The 21,208-nt window shown below is 35.4% G+C and overlaps 1 protein-coding gene across 2 annotated transcripts in view; it reads right to left on the bottom strand.

Moving 5' to 3' along the window:
- Positions 1 to 20,282, bottom strand: part of LOC148947148 (nuclear receptor subfamily 1 group D member 1-like) — a 40,810-nt gene extending 20,528 nt beyond the window's left edge. Inside the window, exon 1 of one of the 2 annotated variants that reach the window (XM_089097285.1) lies at positions 20,243 to 20,282. The gene's annotated coding sequence lies outside the window, so the exon portion shown is untranslated. Of the gene's footprint in view, positions 1 to 16,401; positions 16,455 to 20,242 lie in introns of those variants that run through there. The other variant, XM_089097287.1, reaches the window with a different exon arrangement.
- Positions 20,283 to 21,208: the final 926 nt, after the last annotated feature.

Raw genomic sequence — 21,208 nt, 5'->3', positions numbered from 1 at the left:
CGTGTCCTGCTACCTGCAGGGGCGTCGTTTGAGAGGGGAGGGGTAGTTACCCATTATAATGTGGTATATTTTAATTGAATATTTAATATATAGAGGTGGTTAGGTTATAAATCTCGGAAATTTTATAAATCTAGCCTAAGTGTTTACATAATTTTGTTACTGCAATATTATGTTTTCACCATATTTTGTTATATTTCATTAGGATTAAACTAACTTAACTTCTTTGGCGCAGTCGCTATAACACGTAAGAACCGTTTATTTGTATTTTTATTACTATTTACGAAACAGACAGAAATTTCGAGTGGGGAGGGTAAAGTCCTCTATAGATTTTCTAAGTATGTTGACTACCCCACATTTCATAATGACTAGAAAAATTTCAACATTTACTAGGCAGTAGGTAGAAACAAATTATCTTTTACTTTATAGCAAATTCAGAGAAAATAAGTTCCAAGTCATTTTTTAATGCTTTTATTTTGCTCTTTTTAGTGAAACCTCTGAATTATTGATATTGAAGAGAAGCATAGTATATAATATTATAATTTACCCTTTCAAACTAAGAAACATGATGGGACAGTCTCTTAGGCTGGTACTTTTTTTGGTACTTGTCTTGAATCCGATAAACACGCGATGAGGGAAGTTTCGTTAATGCTAATGAAATGAAAAATATAATAGTTTAGAAACAAATTTGGGCTATATATTTGCACATTAGGGGGTGGGGTGGGTGTAAAGCACAGCATGCATTAAATACGTAACCTAACCTAAGTACCTTTTTTGACACTTCAACCACCCCCCCCCCAAAAAAAAAATTAATCTTTGTCACAGAGTGAACAACAACTCACTTGCTAGCGGAAGCCTGTTTTTCCAATGGTATCTTTGAAATTCTCTATGCGAGTCTTCGCATGTTTATCGAATTCAAGATAAGTACCCTTTTTAATGGCAAACCTTAAGTGGTCTACTTTTCAATATTATTGACATATTTCACCAAAAAAAATTGTTTAACGGCAGGCCAAAAACTACATAGCCTACTGTACTCTTTTCCAATAAGCAGAAAAAGAATAATTTGCCGCCTTCCCTCAAAATTATAGGTATTATTGCTCTCTCCCGAAATAAACTTTTCCTGAAAGTTTCAACTCGACCCCTTAGCAGTGAGACAAAACAGGGCAAACCCTCTTGTGATGATGAAAAATAAACTCAGTTAAATATTGGCTTTTGCTACCCTTTGTATAGCCTCACGTGATTGGATAAATGTTACGGATACTCACCAATTATATATAAGTAAGATTTTGTAAGAACGTAGCTTGAACTGTGGTGAAAGAGCATAAGCCCGTTATTTTATCAAGTTTCATTAAAAAAAATAACAAATAATTATTTCAAGCCGTTAAAATCCACCTTTTAACTATTAGAGTAGGCTGTCTTCAGAGCCATAGTTCTTTTTGGGAGGTTACTATTCAATTTTTTAAAGATGTATTGTTTTTTGCTTGGTTTTTAAAACAGCTCGGTTCAGAATTCAACTTAGGGAATCACCGAAATCACTGGAATATCACTTGGAAGCAATGAAAATATCTGTCAAAATTCTCTTATGCTAATATATTTTGATGGATAAATCTAAAATAAACGAATGACGCAGAACTGGAATCCATAAAAAATGTACTTTCTTTTGTGTTGCGGTGAAACGAACTGAATCAGTGAATCACTCGAAATGAATCGCTGAATCATATATCTAGGTTTTTTAATAAAAACCCGGTGAATGACAAAATCAAGTGGCACTTACGTGTTATAGCGACCTCATCAAAGAAGTGAAGTTAGGTTAAACATATTGAAACATACCCAAATATGATGAAAATATAATACTTTAGTAACGAAATTTATTAAAAAAATTAAAAAAAATATTATTATTATTATAAAATTATGGAAACCACAACAAAAAACAACAAAGAGGGACTACAACAGAGAATTATGGAAAGCAGGTCGCTCAGAACGCATTGTATTACATACCTAACCTAACCACCTCTATATATTAAATATTTAACTAAAACATACCTGCACAGATGCCGTTTATCTCGGTTTCAAAAACCGGTTTCATTACAGCTCAACCACAAAGTGTGGTCACTAAGTACCAATCGAGCTGTTAAATTTACTATAAAGCCTAATCTGATATAGCTACCACAACTAATACTACTACAACCACTAACAACTCACTGCACTACCAAGCCATCTAAGGCCAACACAGCTGCACAAACTCCTCCTTTCAGTCTATTCAATTTCAGAACTTTACAACTACTACTACTGCAAACACTAAAAACTACTGCACTACCAAGCCGCCTAAGACCGACACAGCTGCGCATGCCCTTCCTCTATTCCAATCTATACAAAGTTTCACTCTCTACCCCTCCCATGAAGTACCAATTTCCTATAAATCCTCCCTTATGACCTCGTCTCAACCAATTAGGGGACAACCTGACTAATGTTTTGACCCCAGATGGATGGCGAAACGGTACAATCTATGGCAATCTGTCATCCTTGGTACGTAAAGAGTGCCCCAGCAAGGGTCGTATCCAGGATTTTTTTTCGGGGGGCAGGGAGGGTTGGTGGGTCACAAAAGAATTTTTTTTTCGAGGGGGAGACTTACAAAACTTAAAAAAACGTATCAAAAATCTGTTAACTGATTGATAAATTGATAATTGAATTGAATTGTTAACTGAATTGATAACTGATTTTCAGCTTATTCCGACATTTGTAGTATATATTCAAATGTTTGTTCTAAGGACAAAAAATATTTATATTTTATTTATCCTTTATTATGATATAGTGATTTTCTCTAATAATCTAGCTATTTATGCTTAAATTTAGTGATTGTTTGTTTAGGCAATGTAAAAAAAAAACACTAGAAATACACAAGAATCGCTAGGGGTGGCAACCCTGAGTGAAGGAAGAGCTTTAAAGACATAGTTTCAAGTGTTTTCAGGCCAAGAGGTTAGGCAGGTACGCAAAGTATTTCTTTCAGGGGGGGATGGGAATAATTAAAATATAAGATTTAATGGATAATTATAAAATGAACTGTCCAGAAATTCGGAAAATTTAGTATTTTAGGGTGCCCGGACCCCAACGCCCTTGTTTACGCCCCAGCGAGAGGTTATATGATAGATCAACATACAAATTTGAGGCACGAGGTGGGGCGTAGACACAAATTAAACTTGAAGGTAAGTTTGAAGGATTATAAGTCTCAGGCACGTACGCAGGAATCTGTTTCGGGGGGGGAATCCTTCAAATCCGTTATTCTGTGAGAAGTATCAAAAAATATGGGAAAATAAAAAATCATGAGATTTCTGGGTGGGGCGGGCCCGGAGCCCCCCTGCGTACGTCCCTGATAAGGCTGTACCAAAGGTGTAAAATCCTGTCCATAAGTGGCAGACTGCGTAGCACCCCCCGCCTGGCTCTGATTGAGAAATATGATTGCAGTAAGTGCATTAAAAATTACCTCAATATCAATTCCAAAACTTTTCGAAGGCATACAAATGTCAAAAACCGCTCTCAAATCTGATACAATTCTTGAATTAATCCAGCAAATAAACTCATCTTTATGGAAATTATCTGACGGAGGAGATGGCATTGCCTGTCCCATTAAAATGTAACTATCTTGATTTTTTCTTGTTTCTTTACTGCATAAACAGATGAGCTATGATCTGTCACAAACGGAATTCAGATCAGAACGAATGAGCAACGCTTTTATTCAAATCAGACCAAGTAAAGTTCATTCAAATCTCATTTTACAAATTTACCATTTCAAACACATTAAGATAAATGGACATCTGATTAGACAATGAGTTAGAAAGTTGGCCCTTCATCTTCTTTTGCTTAAAAGGGACATATTCGATGTCGGTAATTTTTGCGGCCACTATTATTAACTCAAAAGGATATTTAAACTATTCAGCATGTCAATTTATTTTATCAAGCTTAAATTATAACCCGTAGCTCTAAATAAAAGACGTGATAAATAGGAGTGGTCCCTTGAATTCGATCTAGATTTCTCCTCTAAATTTAAGATGCTACGCTTAATGAGGCTGACTGACTTGCTGGCGCTTGGCCTCTAATAATACATTTTTTGATTTCATAGAATTGTCTTCGTCAAAATTTTAAACAAATTATGGAGAGAAATAGCACCAGAGCCCTAACTTTTAGATGACACCCCCTAAAAAGGAAAAAGCGTAGTGTATTCTCTTTTGTGAATACTAGAGAAAAATAAATCTACCCTTTCTCCTTTATAGTCCCTTTATCTGGACCCCCCCCCTCCAAAATATACTGAAAGTTCTACTCGATCTCCCAGCCATGTAAAATCTATTCACCTTATATAGAGATATATTCGTGTATCTTAAGGTTTAAAGTTTGACTGTTTGTCCCAAGTTTTTAAGAACGGCTACTAAAACACAGGGGTCGTTTAATTAGATAAGGAAGCTTTTTTAAGTGCTAACAGTTTTAGCATAAAGAGCGAGGTATTGATGAGGGGGCAACCCTTCATATACGGAATAATTTCTGTTCGTTTTGAGTTTTTATGTTTCTCCTTTCCTTTCAGTTAAATTTTTTTTTTTTTTTTTTTAAATTTTTTTTAAATTTTTTTTTTAATTTAATGCTTCAGAAAGGGTTAAACGTATTTTTCAGGTTGTGCACTCTTCTGAAGCATTTGTAATCATACCACCTTCAATATTACTGCAGTCAATATTTGATAATCAGGTTTTCCAACACAAATCGGTTGCAACAGAACTACAATGAAATTTATAAGTAATAATTATGTAGTTGATTGATTAACTTTCTTATCTTTGACTAATACGTTGGGATTTACCTAAACGAATAGCTGTCGACTGTTTGAAAACTGAGCTGCTAACACACAAAATAGATTCCTAGAACTAACTAATTAAGTTGATGAAACGCATAACTAGTTTAAATAAACTAAACGAGCCTTTCAGATGCCAATTTGACCAAGTCCTCTTTTTTACATTTTCAACTTGTTTAGCTCTTTGGTTTATAAATGTCTAAGAGGCTTTTTATCCTAAGGACTCTCAGACAAATAAAAAGAAATGCCTAATAAAAAAACAAAAAAAAAAACAAAAAACGATCGAACATTAAACAGCTTTTTAATTAGATATTTTGACGGAGTGAATTCTAAAATTATAAATCGGGGGAGTTCGGCTGCATTAATTCCAAAACAGTGTTGTGGCACTTTTCAGAAAGTGCAAAGAGGTATTAAAAACTCACCCTTTTAAATAAAATCCATTCAATTTATATGTCTAATCAACGTTTTTGTATCTATATTGGGTTTCAAGTCAGTTCTAAGTTCGTTTTTTCTTTTTCCAAAATGTATTTAAAAATGGAGAAACAGATGTAATTTTTGATTTCTGACTTAAACACTGTGTTCGTCTTACCTCAAAGGGTGGATAGAAAAAATATATTATACAAACAATAGTTCGTTAATAACAACCAGAGGGAATACATTTTTCAAATTAATCTCGCAAGAAGATTTAAGAATGAGCTGCTCCACCACCTTGTTTGAAATATCGGCTGTTCTTCAGGTCAAGCATAAATTGCCTTTTAGGAAGTAAAAACACAATTTAAATGCTATTAAAATTCAAAATTTAAATCGAGGAATGTAGTGTTACTACAGATTTATCCAACTATACGTTTTACAATGTAGATTATTCGCTTGAATTTGACTCATAAACATAATATTTTCTATATTACCTTCAATTAACAGAATTTGAAAAAAATCTCCTACTCTGAGAAAGTAGAGAATATAGCAACTTTAGATTTTCCGCGTATTTTATGTAATTTCTTACGAATCACCATTTTTTTGATGATCCGACGTATTGTAGTGCGATGAATTGTGGTGCAGAAAAACCCCAGGATTCGGAAGGAATAGGAAACGGAAGGCCTGAAGCGCCCCACCCTAAGTAAGCGCCTTATAAAGAAATCTCAGGAGAAAGGTTTCAGGAAAAATTGTCACATGCATTGCAGATAGATTTACATTCAAATGAACAGAAATAAGCGAGGAAATAATCAGGTACAGACTCATCTTCCGTTACTAAAATTGGCGTATGTGTTTGGTTATGGGTATTATCCTGAATTAATATTTTCCACTTTTTAAGGGATTTTTTTCCTCCCCCCTGGGTAAAAGGGTGTCTTTTTTATTTTTGATTTATTTCTTTATTTGTTTTGAGGGACTAAACGCCAAATTTTTTCCGATGAAACGAGGAAACTAAAGAATTCAACAAGGCCGTATTCAGGGGAGGGTTTAGGAGGTTTGCCCCCCCCCCTCAAAAAAATGTTTGTCCAGCTCCTAAAAACGTAATAAAAATGCACAAAACTACTTCTTGACACTATTTTTAAATTTTTTTTTGTAAATTTGCCCCCCCCCACCCCCATCCCCCAAAAAAAATTATGGATATGGCTCTGGAAGTCAAGAAATATCACCCTTTGTGGCATAATTTAACGAGTTTTGAACCTTGGGTGGGAGGTGGGAGACTCCACAGCTATCTGCTTGACAAGCTCAGGCTAAATATAAGGTTTCCTGGAGTCATATCTGAGCCAATGAATTTCCTTCGTAGCTTAAAACTAAAATTTCGGTTACAATACCTGGATTTAAACAAATTTGGAAAAAAGGTTCAGCCTAAATTCCATATCATCCTTGAGACGGGTAAACAAAGATTATGACTGAGTTGTAGTAAAGAATAGCTTTACATCCTTTGTAACGCACTGGTTCCTCCACTAATATCATTTTTTTTTATTAATTAAACTACTTGTGAATTACTTCCTTTTGTAATTATATCTTTGAACATATCCTTTCTTTAATTTCGCCATGAGAAAATTTCACCTTGAACCTGTCACTGTGCCATATATCAATGGCTAGAATCATAATTTGATCAACCCAATATTCTTTATTGTTCTTCGTGGGCAGAAGTGGGAAAGCATTAGAGCTTTAGCTCTAAGAGGAAAAGGCTTTCAACCGAGTCACGACCGAGACCGTATCGACCGAGATGTCCAGATTTGTACGACATCGATGGAATTTTTGGGGTTTTGATGAATTCTTTTACCCTTCTTTCAAATAGAAGCTATCTGCAGACGTACCTGCTCCAAAGACATTTTGTGAATTTTATCTGCGTTATCCAAAACGCTTCAAACAATTCAGCTGCTTTTGCTGTTTCGAGGGAAGTTTGCCCCGAATCCTCGAAAGAATATCTTGTACACATGTTCTGTTTTCTGATTGTAATAGAGACTGCACAGGGAGAAAAATCTTGTCTAAAAAATTTCATGATTTATTTTTTCCCTGTTGTATATGCTTTTAAGTAAACAAATATTTTAAAAAGCATAACAGAACATAAACTTATCATTTTAAAAGCATAAATTTATTCTACACAATTCTTCAAAGCAGCATAGTAGTAATCAAAAACTGAAAAATAAATTAAACTTACAGAAATCCAACGTGAAACCAGAGGAATCATAATATTTGAAGACATATGCCTCTTGCCCCCCCCCCTGAACTGACTTGGTAGTTCATATATGTTAAGAATTCATTAGTACTCATAACAGTGGCGGAACCCGGGGGGTGAGGGGACGCCCCCCCCCCCTAGCGAAGTCTAAAGTAGTGTAATTTACTTAATTAACCTAAGTTTGCGTTAATTAAACTTGCTCCTAACGCAAGTTTATCGGGTCAACCTATTTTGAGCCCCCCCTTAAATTATTTTATCGGATCAACCTATTTTGCGTCCCCCCCTCTAAAAATTCCTGGATCCGCCCCTGACTCATAACCTTAAAACAAATTTCAACCTGCTGATGTATATTTTCGGGCATTTAGCTGACTTGTTTAGCTGCCATTATTTGTTATGATTGGAATAGGACCAAGTTCTCCACAATACCAGTATAAGAAAAATTCAGTTTACTTATAGTCAAATCGGCTGCGGGTACTTAAGGAATGTTTTGCGATAATTTTCATACCATACCCCTGAAAAACAGCAAATTCTATCAGTTTGTTCAATTTGTTGTTTCATATCCTGATTTCAATATTTAGAGGTTTTGCTTTTTCTCCAAAATCTGTTTTATCCTTTTTTTTTCTCACTTGCAAAATCATTTAGAATATGGGGCATCTCGTCATGGAATTCTTTTTGTCATATCTTGGACACAATGGCCAAAACAAATCATCTATTTACTAAGACCTGTTTTAAACAACCGTTAAAATAAGTCAAAATGTATTTTATAACAAATTGTTCGTAGCATACCGCCTTTTGAATCACCATTCCCAATAATGGGAGTCTCTGCTAAATGATACTGAAGACTATTACCAGATCTTGAATTGATGATAAATTAGTTGATTTGTTAAGCTTCTTTTGTCGGGAATTGACCAAATTTTGGAAAATTATCCAAGCTAAGTTTACATCAGAGCAGGGGCGTCGTTAGGGAGGGGCAAGGGGCAGTTGCCCCCCCAGTAATGTGGAGAAAAATGATTATATAGCCCATACACCTTAAATATCCGAATGTAGACCCCTCTTGCCCCCTCCCTCCCAATGATAATGTTGTAGATGCGCCCCTGCATCAGAGGATGAAGAGTAACGCACAGGGCCGTATCCAGGATTTATTTTCAGAGGGGGTTTTACTAAAAAAAATTCTTTTTTTGGGGGGGGGGAGTTTTACACCAAAAAAAACTCAAAAAGTGCATACAAAATTTGTTTATATCCATTTTTGTTACGTTTTACGAGTCAGACAAACATTTCGGGGGAGGGGGCTTGGCTTTTGGTAACGGCCTTGATAAAGCAAGCCCCATCTTTTCCATTGAAAGATTTTAGAACATTTTAAGGCTAAGTGCGGCTTCTAGGCTTACAGATTTATTATTTATGTTAACACGTCTATGGGTATAATGAAGATTCAAGGTTGCCACCCTGAGCTCGAAGAATTTACTAAATCGGAGAGGAAAAATTTACTAGATCGTATCTGTTTTTACTAAATGCTAAAAAAAAAATTTTGCGATTGCGGCTACGCCGCACGCGCACCATCAAGCATCGATTTTTACTATAGGAGGATAATCAGTACGATTTTCACATTTTTTTTCTCCTTTTTTCTTTTTTTTTTCTCTTTTCCTCTTTTCTTTCGTTTTCATAGTATGATTGAAAATTCCGGAAACCTACAAGTTCAAAAATCCTTTTTTTGGATTATTTGGATGTACTACTTGATAGGGTTTATGTTCCAGATGTGGTGTATGCAAGACGTAAAACAATAGTCTGGAATCTTGGATTCTGGAAATTCTGCTGTTGAAGCCCGGCTTTAAATTTATCAATGTTCTTCTGGTCATAATATTCAGATATATTGAAAAAGTGAAAAACAATCAACGAAGACAAACAGCTACAACTCATCACGAAGCGATTCAGGCGATGAAGTGCTAAGAATCTGAGGTGTGTTTGAAAGTGACGGCTTTTGAAATTTGTCCCCCAGTTTCCGTTTTTAGGTTTGAAATCTAAACCCTTAAATTTTACATTTTTAGGAGGAAATTTGCCAGTTTTAAAACACTATTTGGGCTGGTCTTTAAATTCGGGATAAGCTGCTTACAAAGATGTCTGGCAGATTTTAAAGCAATTAATTTATTATTTTTTTTTAATTGATTTTTTTCTGGATTCTTTCTCGTTCGTATACTAGAGAATCAAAAACCAATTTAATCTATGTCACTTCAAAATGGAAACGACGTAATCCGCTACTGGTTTAGTTGTAAAATTATGTAAGTTAAAAAGTACAACTCAAATTGGACTAGGGCTGCCAAGAAAAGGAAAACTTATATAACATACAATATTCTAATTAGTTTAAAAAATACAATTTTGTCAATAGTCTTCAGCTAAGGTAAATCATACAAATTTAATAATAAAAAGAAAAACATGTAGTCATAATTAAAAAAGTCGCACTTAAAAGGCTTTACTCGTCCTCGTCCTCATCCGAATTTAAAGCATCGACTAGTGTCGAATTCTGACTCAAGGGATCCACCTGTTTCTATTTCTTGATAGCCCGAGTCAAATCGCTGGGGATCACTCTGTCATGGACTCCACTTGACGACCTGAGGACAAGTTTCTTTGTTTTCATAAGGGCTGAAACAGTCGAGATATTTGGCTTATTCCGATTTTTGGTTTTTATGACGGACAAAATCGAGAACTGTCTCTCTGCTCCAGCACATGAATGGGGCAAGCTGCAGAGAGTCAGAAAGAACTTTGGCAAGTATGGAAACAGTTCATTTCCAGCAGCATCTTTAAAAAGAAACAAAGCTTTCCAAAATTCGCACGGACTTTCGAGGTCAGACTGTGAAACGTGACGGAGAATAGTTTTCCTCCGTTTAGTTAACGCAAACTCAAGTTTGCGTTAATTAAACTTGCTCATAACGCAAGTTTACCGGATCAACCTGTTTTGCCCCCCCCTAATTTTTTTCGGATCAACCTATTTTGCCCCCCCCCCGTAAAAAGTCCTGGATCCGCCCCTGTGCAGACTGAAACCATATGTCATCTCATTCAGAAGAGAAGAAGCACTCCAGTTCACGGCATTCACCTAACACAGTGGTCAGCAGCCATTTTAGTAAGAGACTCAAATATAAACAATGGGACGATTATTTAATATCTGACCACAATAAATGTTTATTAATGTATCAAACCTATATCATAGATTTAAACCTTAACTCAATTACGAGTACCCCACCCGCAATTACCCCCAACCCACAAATATTACTATTTACGTTAGTTCTACCCCAGGATGAAAGGATGATAAACTTTCTATCTACGAGTAAAATGAATCATTTTATGCAATTCTGAGAAAAAAATAACTTTTTCAGAATGAGGAGATTCACATAATCACCTTGGGTGGTTTTTATTTTGGGTGGCTTTTCCAATAGATTCCCAATCATCACAAATCCAAGTGTCATTACAGCTTCATTTTTAGTTGGTAAGATTTGATACACAGAAAGATGATGTTGTTGACCTTTGGACGCCGGAAGTGAAGTGTCTGTTTATGAAAATAGGTGACTGCTTGTCTGTCTTTTAAGTTACAGACAAGGAAAAATTGTAAAATGTCATATATTTAAGATAGTTTTTTCCCCTGAAATCATTGAAAATAAAAAAAAAAGTTCCGTTCAATTTAAATCAAGACCTTTTACTAGTTTTTACTAGATCTAGTAAAATCCTACTGACGGTGGCAACCCTGTGAAGATTGCTGAATTGATATCGATATAAAGCATTGTGTTGGGGTTACTTGTGCAATGCTGCTGCTGATCTTGCTCATATTGATCCAATTGTTCTAGCTTCCAGCGGTTCAACCTAGTCAGTTATAACTCAGGATTAAACAAAGATGTATTTTGATTTAGGGGAGAGGAAAATTTTCAGGAGGTCCTAATTTGTCCCACCAGCAAAAACAATTAAAAAGATGGTATAGATGGAACATCGACATTATGGAAATGACCATAAAATCATGAAATTCTGGGAATTAGATAGCTTATTTGCCTGCTGCAACTTGAATAATAGACTGCAATAAATTTATTAATTTTAGTGAAAGTTTGATGTACCAAATGTGATATTTAAATGAAAAATAATATATTTAAAAATAAAAACCGACAACTCTTTAGATGTGTCATTAGTCATAGTTAAATCACTTAGAAGATCAGTGTCCTAACGAAAATCAAGTGACATTAAATGCATAATCTTGTTTTTTTGACAAGTGACATTTAAATAATTTAAAGCTCGACTAAGTCTTATAATACATTTTCACACTTCTTAGATAATTGCCCAAAACCCAGGGGCATAACTTGCTATGGAGAAAGGGGGAAATATCCCAAAATCCCGGTTTGTCCCTGAGACCTCAGCTCCCCCCCCCCAGCAAAAAAATTTAGTGTTTTCAAAAACCTTGTCAAAACTAAGATAAGCCTACATAATTCAAGCATCCACAGAAACGCGTCAGTTATCTTTAGTATATCTTTAACTTTATGGTACTATATGGCTTATTTTTCGGTTTTTACTGTGATTTTCACTTGATTTGGGAGAATTGGCTCCGACTCCCCCCTCCCTCCAGAATTTTTATAAGATTACGCCACTGCCAAAAACCCTTTGCCAAGCTTTTCTCAAAGCGCTAAAAACTTCTTATTTAAATTATCAAATATTATTTTATATTAACCCCCGCTTATCCAAAAAAGATGCCTACGTGCGTCGTTAGTTTTTTTCTTTAATGGGTCCAAAATACGAGTTTTGTTGCTGTTGTCGCTGGTGTTAAACAACAGCCACGATTCTTTGAAATATTAAATAAAAAAAACAAGTTTTTTAAACTGAAAGTAAGGAGCAACATTAAAACTTAAAACGAACAGAAATTATTCCGTATATGAAAGGGGCTGTCCCCTCCTCAACGCCTCGCTCTTTACGCTAAAGTTTTTTATTGTTTAAAAAAATAAAGCTGTGAGACAGAGTCTAACTTAAGCGTAAAGAGCGAGGCGTTGAGGAAGGGACAGCCCCTTTCATATACGGAATAATTTCTGTTCTTTTGAAGTTTTAATGTCGCTCCTTACTTTCAGTTTAAAAAACTTGTTTTTTTTATTTAATTTCTGATCGTTTTTTAGTTAATGCAGCTTTTATTTTGGCTCACCGTAATTGAATAAGTAAACAAAATTTGCATAAAAATTTTAATTTTCTTTTGCTAAATGGCTGTCTCTAAATTTGGTTCTGACGTTATTTACAAATTAACTTACGTAACGAACTTCTATATTCGTATATTTTTCTTCTGGCAAAAAATACAAAGCTGCAGATTTTTGCAGATATGAGCTTGAAACCTATGTAATAGGGTTTTCTGATACGCTGAATCTGAGGGTGTGATTTTCATTAAAATTCTTTCACTTGTAGGGGATGTTTCCCCCTCTTTAAAAAGTCAGGTAAATTTTCTCAGGCTCGTAGCCTTTGGTGAGTAATACTAAACTTAATAAAATTTATATATTTAGAATCAGCATTATAAGTCCATTCTTTTGATACATTTATTGACATCCAAATTCCGTTTTTAAAAGTTCCGATTACTATTGAGCCGTATCGCTTGTTTTTTTTATTGTCTTTTTTTATTACGTATATGTTATTACGCATAGGAGGGGGTTCTCCCCTTAGTCAATACCACGCTCTTTACGTTAAAAGTAAAAAATTTTTAATTCACAAACCCCTGAATCACAAAGGCCGTTTAATTAGAATAGATAGCTCTTTTGAAAGCACTAAAAAAAAACTGTAGCGTAAAGAGCGAGGTATTGACTTGGGGGAAACCCCCCTCACATACGTAATAATTTCTGTTCGTTTTAAGTTCTAATTTTGCTTCTTACTTTCAGTTGAAAAAACTTGTTTTTTTTCTAATTTAATTTCTGATTGATTTTTAAATAATGCTTGGAAATCCGGCGCCCCCTTCATAAAAATGTCCCTTACCCCAAAGAAACATCCTCCACGGAAAGATTCTCCCGAGTAACACCCTCTTCCAGCCTCCCCCACCAGAAAAAAATCCTTCCTGGAAATGTCTGTATACTTCCCAATAACCAATACAATATGTAAGCAATGGGCACAGTTCATAACTTCCAGCTCTTCCCCCGGGGACTGTGGGGGATTAAGTCATCCTAAAAGACATATTTATTAGGTTTTCAACTATGCTGAACAAAATGGCCATCTCAAAATTTTAATTGGGCGACTTTGAGAAAAAAATGAGCGTGGGATGGGGCCTAGTTGCTCTCCAATTTTTTGGAAACTTAAAAAGGGCACTAGAACTTTTAATTTCAGTTCCAATGACCCGTCCTACGATATTCTAGGACCACTGGGTCAATACGATTACCCCTGGGGAAAAGAAAAAAACAAACAAAAAAACAAATAAAGACGCATCCGTGATCTTTCTTCTGGCAAAAAATGGAAAATTCCACATTTTTGTAGATAGGAGCTTGAAAACTCTACAGTAGGGTTCTCTAATATGCTGAATATGATGGTGTGATTTTCATTAAGGTTCTATAACTTTTAGGGGTCTTTCCCCCTTTTTTCAAAAATAAGCCAAATTTTCTCAGGCGCGTAGCTTTTGATGGGTAAGATTAAACTTGATGAAACTTATATATTTGAAATCAGAATCACAATCTGATTCTTTTGATGTATCTATTGGTATCAAAATTTCGTTTTTTAGACTTTCGGTTACCATTGAGCCGTGTCACTCCTATCTTACAGTTCGTTACCACGAACTGTTTGATATGGTAATAGTATAGTTTCACTGGCTTCCAACAAAGGTAGGCAAACATCAATGTTAACTAATATTAATAGAATAAATATTTAATACTGCAAGAAAGGGATTGCTACTCACATTGTTGTAAAAGTAGTGGCAACATGGGAAAAAGGATTGAAAATAAAAAAAATGTGGAGATTTTAAATAAAAACTAATGAAGCGGAGTAGGTTAAACGTATCTATACAACCAAATTTACTGTGATTATGCTAACAAGATAGACCTAAAAATTAGGTTGTATCATAAACTGTTTTAAGAAAAAAAGTGAAACTTATGCAATTACTAATTGCAAGCACTTCTAAACATTATTTTTAATAATAAGTTCAATTAAATAGTATCTTAAACCGTCTGAGTGCATATCTTCTACCAACATAATTGTCTATGTCGGTAGCTCGTGGCCAATCACTAATCTTCGTCTCTCAGAACAATTATGTGATATTATACAGCGGGTACCTGAAGTCCTAGGCTGAGTGAGCATTTACCATAGGTTAGGCTAAAATGGAGATGGCTCCCAGCCGTAGTTTTAGCAAATCTGTTATGTTTTGTCTCAGGCAGTTGGATTGAGTTGAAGCTTTCGGAATGTATTTGGGGGAGAAAGGTATGGGGTCTTCAAATACTGTTTTAGGGTAAGGAAGGCGTTTTTTCTCCAGTCGTCCCAAAATAAAGAATGGGGAAAGCATTTTTTTTTATGTTATATCTGTCGGCCAACCGTTTAGAGCCAAACAAAAAGCAGGTCGTCCCCACATGGGGAGAGATGATGTCTTAAGTTAAGATTTAAGTAAAATGGAAACTTCTTGAGAGTATGTAAAGAGGGAGGTTTCAAACTGAATGGGGTGGAGGATGAGCCTACGTAGTAGTGTTGACCTAGGCGGTTTGGTGCTGCAGTGGGTTGTTAGAAGTAATAATAGTAGTAGTATTTATATAGATAACAATATAAATATATTTCTTAATTTTGCGTCATGAACAAAATATATTGTAGGTACCATGGCCGTATCCTGAGGGGGGATACAGTGTTTGAAACCCCCTGAAATTATTTTCTGACTTTTAAAAAAGTAACAAAATGCATACAAATGCGTCTATAAAGTTTTTTACCTCCCCCCCCTCCCGAAAAAAATTCTGGATACGGCCTTGTATCAATAGCAAACGACTTTGACAATGGAAGTGAAAAATAAAGAAAAAATCTAACTGGTGCTTGATCGAAACTAACTATCTGGTCATTTTCACCTAGAACTATTATGAACTAATTCAGAAATAGTCAGTCAAGCCCAAAAATTTTTCTGAGCCGAGGAGTGATAAAAAAAAATCAAAGCAAATTACAGCCGTAATGTGTCGAAAGATTGCATCAGCCGCGATTACAGTGGACAAGCCAAAATGAAAGGCGCTATTTCCGAGTTCAATATTTTTAGGACAGGCCCAGTTTTTCGTAGATTTCCTATAATTGTCCTATTTTCCGTTTCTTCCCTGAAACTTGATTATATAACCTTGATCCACTCTCCATCCCAAGAGCACTAACATGTCTAGGAACTTTTCACGGCAATTATCACAAACACTGTAATAAGTATATTTGAGGCTAAATATTACTATTGCATTACATTATCCATGTGAGCTTTTTTTCTGTATCAACTAACTTAGTCAAAGAAAGGGCAGAGCTCATAGAGGAAGGGTGGTCAATTTGTATTTGGTGGACTATTACGGAATAACCAGAAATCTCCTATCTTTAGTTAATGTTTTTGGTGTGTGGGAGGTGTTGACTACAGAGCCCTTAGCACTGCCTTGTTAATTATAGCATTTATATGTCCATATCTGATAGACAATATTTGGTTACTTTATCGCAAAAAATAAAAAAAACAACAAAACAAAAATGCTGTAATGCTGTTATTATTACTGAATATCAAATTTACAAAATAATTTTGAAGCTTAAACTACTCACTTTTTTGATTAGCCTGTTTAAAAATCGCTACATCGCACCCTGTAGCTTTCCCTTATTCCTTCAGAAAATTTTATTCTGCTGCGTCCACTTAAGTGCTAGTAAAGGAACATCAAAGAGGGTCTTTTCCCATAATTAGAATTTCCTGAAGAAACCAAATAAAACGGCAATAACAGCTTTTTTAGTAAAAAGTCCATACCTTTGTAGTTTCTTTTACAATTCCACTTAACAATTTATTTCCAAAAGTTACAGTTCAAACCACAAACACAGTATGTCCTAAGGTCAGAGTAGTCCACATCCCGCATACGAGTGCAAACACAGTCAATCATAACCAATGAAAATTGGGATCAACCCTAAATTACCTGAGTCAGTACTAGCTTTCAACCAATCAGCAATGGGCTCAAAGGGTTTTTTCCAATTGTAGGTTATATAAGTAGAACAGAACATACGAAGAATATACCAAAGGTAATAATAGGTATTAAAAAAACAAAAGACATTGTGAAATTGAATTATTTATAATGCTATTGAATCTGAAAATAGCAGCGTCGATCGTAATGTTGCTAAACCTCATTTTCTCAGGAAAAAATAGTTTAATCTCGAAAAACGACCTTACAATATTGCAGTACCAGGGACAGACATTTAAAACGACAGCCTATTGCAATATATTGGGACGCAAATTAACGAAAATGTAGTGGGAGGATATGTTTCAAGATCTATGGGTGGCTATTTTTGATTTTTTTTTTTTTTTTTTTTAAATTGAAAAAGAACACGCCTAATTGGTCCCCATACTTCGAAATTTTTAATAATCACATAAACTGAGCGTACCTAGGGGGGATGAGGGAAGGATGAGAGACGTATGTTGGTTTTTCATTGCCTTGGGACAATGTCAGCCCCCCCTCCCCCACGGCCTAAAAATTCAAATCAGTCTATATTTCATTAAATTTATCGACATGGCGCCCCAACAAATCCCACTGAAATTGCACCCCCTCTTCCAGGCGTGTACCCATGGGGGGAGGGGGGGGGGGCTGAAAAAATACCATTTTGTTTTTAAATCTTATTTAATCTGCTTGGTTTTATCCTTCGTTCCTAAGTCCCTACTCAAAACTTGCATTCAAAGAGCTAAAATAAACTTAAAGAAATGCCTTAAAAAACTGTTTTTTCGTAAGGAACTTTTACAGTTTTCCTTTGATTGCCCCAGGGACCCCCCAGTCAGCCCCCCATAATTATTTTCTGAGTGCACCACTGGCCTCACCCCCTAGCTACGCCACCAGGAAGGATGCATATGGTTGAACCAAGTTTTTGGTATATTAGGTAGTTCAAAAGATTTTTTTTTATAGATCTTCAGTTTACGGCTAGTTTAATTAAACCAGGTGAACTCGAACTCACTTGTGATTAATTTAGTTTGTTTTCTTTTATCTTATTCGGGCCTCAAAGTAATTGGAATTTTCTCTCTTTTCTACGCTCTTTTATCACTCACAAAAATAGTGGTAATATAAACCAGTAGTAAGTTGTGGAAGAGTCAAACAGTTCGCGCTAATGAACTGTAAGTAAGTAAGGAGCGAGTCGGCTCAATAGTAGGCTAACCGAAACTAAAAAAAACGAATTTTAATATCAAAAAATATATATATAAAAAATCAGCTCATTATGTTGATTCAAAATATATAAGGTTTATCAAGTTTAGTATTACCCAGCAAAAGCTACGAGCCTGGGAAAATTCGCCTGCTTTTTTAAATAGGGGGGATACGCCCCCTAAAAATAAAGCAATCTTAATGAAAACCACACCATCACATTCAGCACACCAGAGAACTTTATTGTAGAAATTTTAAGCTCCTATCTGCAAGATTGTGGAATTTTGCTATATTTGCCAGAAGACATTGCCCTCTAGTCTTTTTGGTCACCTAAAAAGAGCACTAGAACTTTTAATTTCCGTTCGATTGCAGCCTCTCCGATCTTCTGGGACCATTATATCGATACAATCAGCCCTGGGAAAAAACAAAAAAAAACAAATAAACACGCATTGGGGCTTTTATTGGTGATATTCTTACTGTTTTACAAAGTAATTTTTATTGTTTTAAAAAGTAGAGTCGTAACAAAGAGTCAAATTTTAGCGTAAAGAGTGAGGCTTTGAGGAGGGGAAAGCCCTTTCATATACGGAATAATGTCTGTTAGATTTATGTTTTAATGTCGCTCCTGACTTTCAGTTAAAAAACCTTTTTTTTGTATTTAATAGTAAGTATAGTGATGACGAAAATGCGGCGTAGTCTTTTAAAATTTTTATATTAAGAAGACTGAACCATAAGAAAAAAGAATCCAAACAGATGTTACTAGCAAACAAATGTTTGCATGAAAAGTATATTTTACATTTTTCATGTTAGCACAGAATCAAACAGTTCATTGCATGAACTGTAAGTAAGGAGAGACAGGTAACCAAAACTTTAAAAAACAGAATTTTGATATTAATCGTTACATCAAAAAAATTACATTTTTATATGATTCCAAATATATAAAACTCATTGAGTTTAATGTTACGCGTCAAAAGCTACGAGCCTGAGACAATTTACCCAATTCTTGAAAAGGATCGAAAAAAAACCAAAACTGCACGCAATCTTAGGGAAAATCACGCCATCAGATTCAGTATGTATAGAGCCCTAACGTAGAGATATGAAACTCCTAAATAAAAGAAATGTGGAACTTAGCATTTTTGCCAGAAGAAAGATCACGGATGCGTGTTTATTTGGCTTTTTTCCCAGGATATCAAACCAGGAATTGTAGAAGAATGAGAGAGGGCTCATTTGATCGGAAATCGAAAGTTCTAGTGCCGTTTTTAAGTTAATACAAAATTTGAGGGCAACTAGCCCCCTTCCCAAGCCTCTTTTTTTCCCAAGGACATCCGATCAAAATTTTAAGATAGTCATTTTAAGTTCAATTTTAAATTTTAATTTTAAGATCAGCATAGTTAAAAAGATTCAATAGCTATGCCTTTGGGGATGATATTACCACCCATAGTCCCTGGGCAATGGGCTATAAATTACGCAATTCGCCCGTTTTTTACATACAGCATTTGTTATTGGGGACTAAGCGAAGAAATTTTTGGGGGTATTTTCTTCGGGGGAGGGGGGGTTCCCCAGGGAGTAAAGTATCTTAGTGGAAATTTCAAGGGGGGTTTACACTGAAAGAGGGAAGGGGATTTACTTACATGGTTTAAAAAACGGTCAGAAATGTAATATTGCTGAAAGTAAGAAGCAACATTAAAACTTAAAATGATCAGAAATTATTCCGTATATCAGAAGGGATACCCCTTCCTCAACCATCGCTCTTTATGGTAAAGTTTGCCTTTTTACATCAATTCTGCTCAAACACAAGGCCCGTTGAATTTGAAGTATTTGTAAAGAACTTGATGACTTTCGCGCAAAGAGCGGGGGTTGAGGAAGGGGCAGCCCCCTCATACAGGAAATAGTTTCTGTTCTTTTTGTTTTAATGTTGCACCTTACTTTCAATTGAAAAAACTTGTTTTTTATTTAATCTACACAAAGGATACTATCAGGGCCGTATCCAGGATTTTTTCGGGGGAGGGAGTTACAAAAAAAATTAAAACAGAAAAAAATTTGGTTATATGTATTTTTGTTACGTTTTTATGTGTCAGAAAAACATTTCGGGGGGAGGATCAAATCCCCTAATCCTCCCCCTGAATACGGCCTTGGATAGTATATGAGGAATATAGAAATTCCAAAGACCAAAATAGCAGCTCTGGAAAGAACTAGGGATTTTACTTTGTGTCCTTTTTTAAAAGGGTCTGCCTCAGCCTAAAATCCTCTTTTTTGTTCGAAATCAAAATTTCAGACTTGATAGCGTATTTCACAATAGGCTATCTAGTACCCAATAGGCATTAGAATTATTTTAGCCATATCTTAGGTATGTAAAAACCTTCCTTGTACTGGGTCTTAAAATAAGTCAAAACAAAAGCGATATTTTTTTCGGGGTGAGTGGTTGACTTCATATAGCTGACATTTGATTTCCTACTATATCAAAGAGCATCTTACCTTTGTCCACTTCTCTCTTCTGAGCCCCTTTACACATCCAAGTCTAGCTTCCATATGACTTCTTTTTTAGCTAAAAATAAAGCAGGTGAACCAGTTTTGATTAAGGAAAAAAAATAGACAGGTAGTTTGGAGGGTTTGTTTCGCTCAAATTGAGGTGTCATCACCATACAAATGATTAGTTCGAAGCGGTGAATCTTTGTGGCTGAGGGATTCTTAACTAAATGAACAAGAGTGTTCAACCCTTTTACCTTTCATTGAGCAAACATCAAAGCACAGATTACTAGACAATTTTTCCAAGGATGGGCAATGAAAAAAGTGTTTAGAGCAGGCTTTTGAACGGTATGTTTCACTTGTCTTAAGTAGACTTCCTACTCCCCCTCCCTTGTATGCAATTATGTACTAATCTAAACAGCATTGGACAGAGCAGACCAAGATTTTAAAAAAGAAAACTTTAAAGAAAAATTCTTTTGATGCCCAGTATGGCAATAACTCCGACTTTTGTCCAAATTAAATAATAAAAAAGCTTTCCTCGCGGATGTATAGAACGAAGTTGAAACTTAAAAATAACAAAAATTATTGCTGCGCAGATTACGCAAGATATATCTGCAATACAATCTTGAATAAACTGAATCATAATAATTAGTATATCTTTATATTCTAAAACTACTGCTGTACCGGAGGCAGATCCAGGATCGTTTTAGGAGGGGGGGGCAAAATAGGTTGATCCGAAAACAATTTTTCAGGAGGGGGGCAAAATAGTTTGATCCAATAAACATGCGTTAGGAGCAAGTTTAATTGACGCGAACGTGAGTTAATTAAGTAAATTACACTACTTTAGACTACGCTAGGGGGGGGCGCCCCTCGCCCCCTGGATCTACCACTGTGCTGTACTTACACATATTATATTCAAACACGTTTTTAAACTATTGGTTACTATGAACCTTGGTTCACTCTTTACTAGGTTGC

The sequence above is a fragment of the Artemia sp. Qi Xiang Cuo genome, chromosome 11 (genome assembly GCF_049724085.1).
Source record: "Artemia sp. Qi Xiang Cuo chromosome 11, ASM4972408v1, whole genome shotgun sequence".
Classification (NCBI taxonomy): domain Eukaryota; kingdom Metazoa; phylum Arthropoda; class Branchiopoda; order Anostraca; family Artemiidae; genus Artemia; species Artemia sp. Qi Xiang Cuo.
The sequence above is the reverse complement of the archived record's forward strand: the minus strand, read 5'-3'. Positions and strand labels throughout refer to the sequence as shown.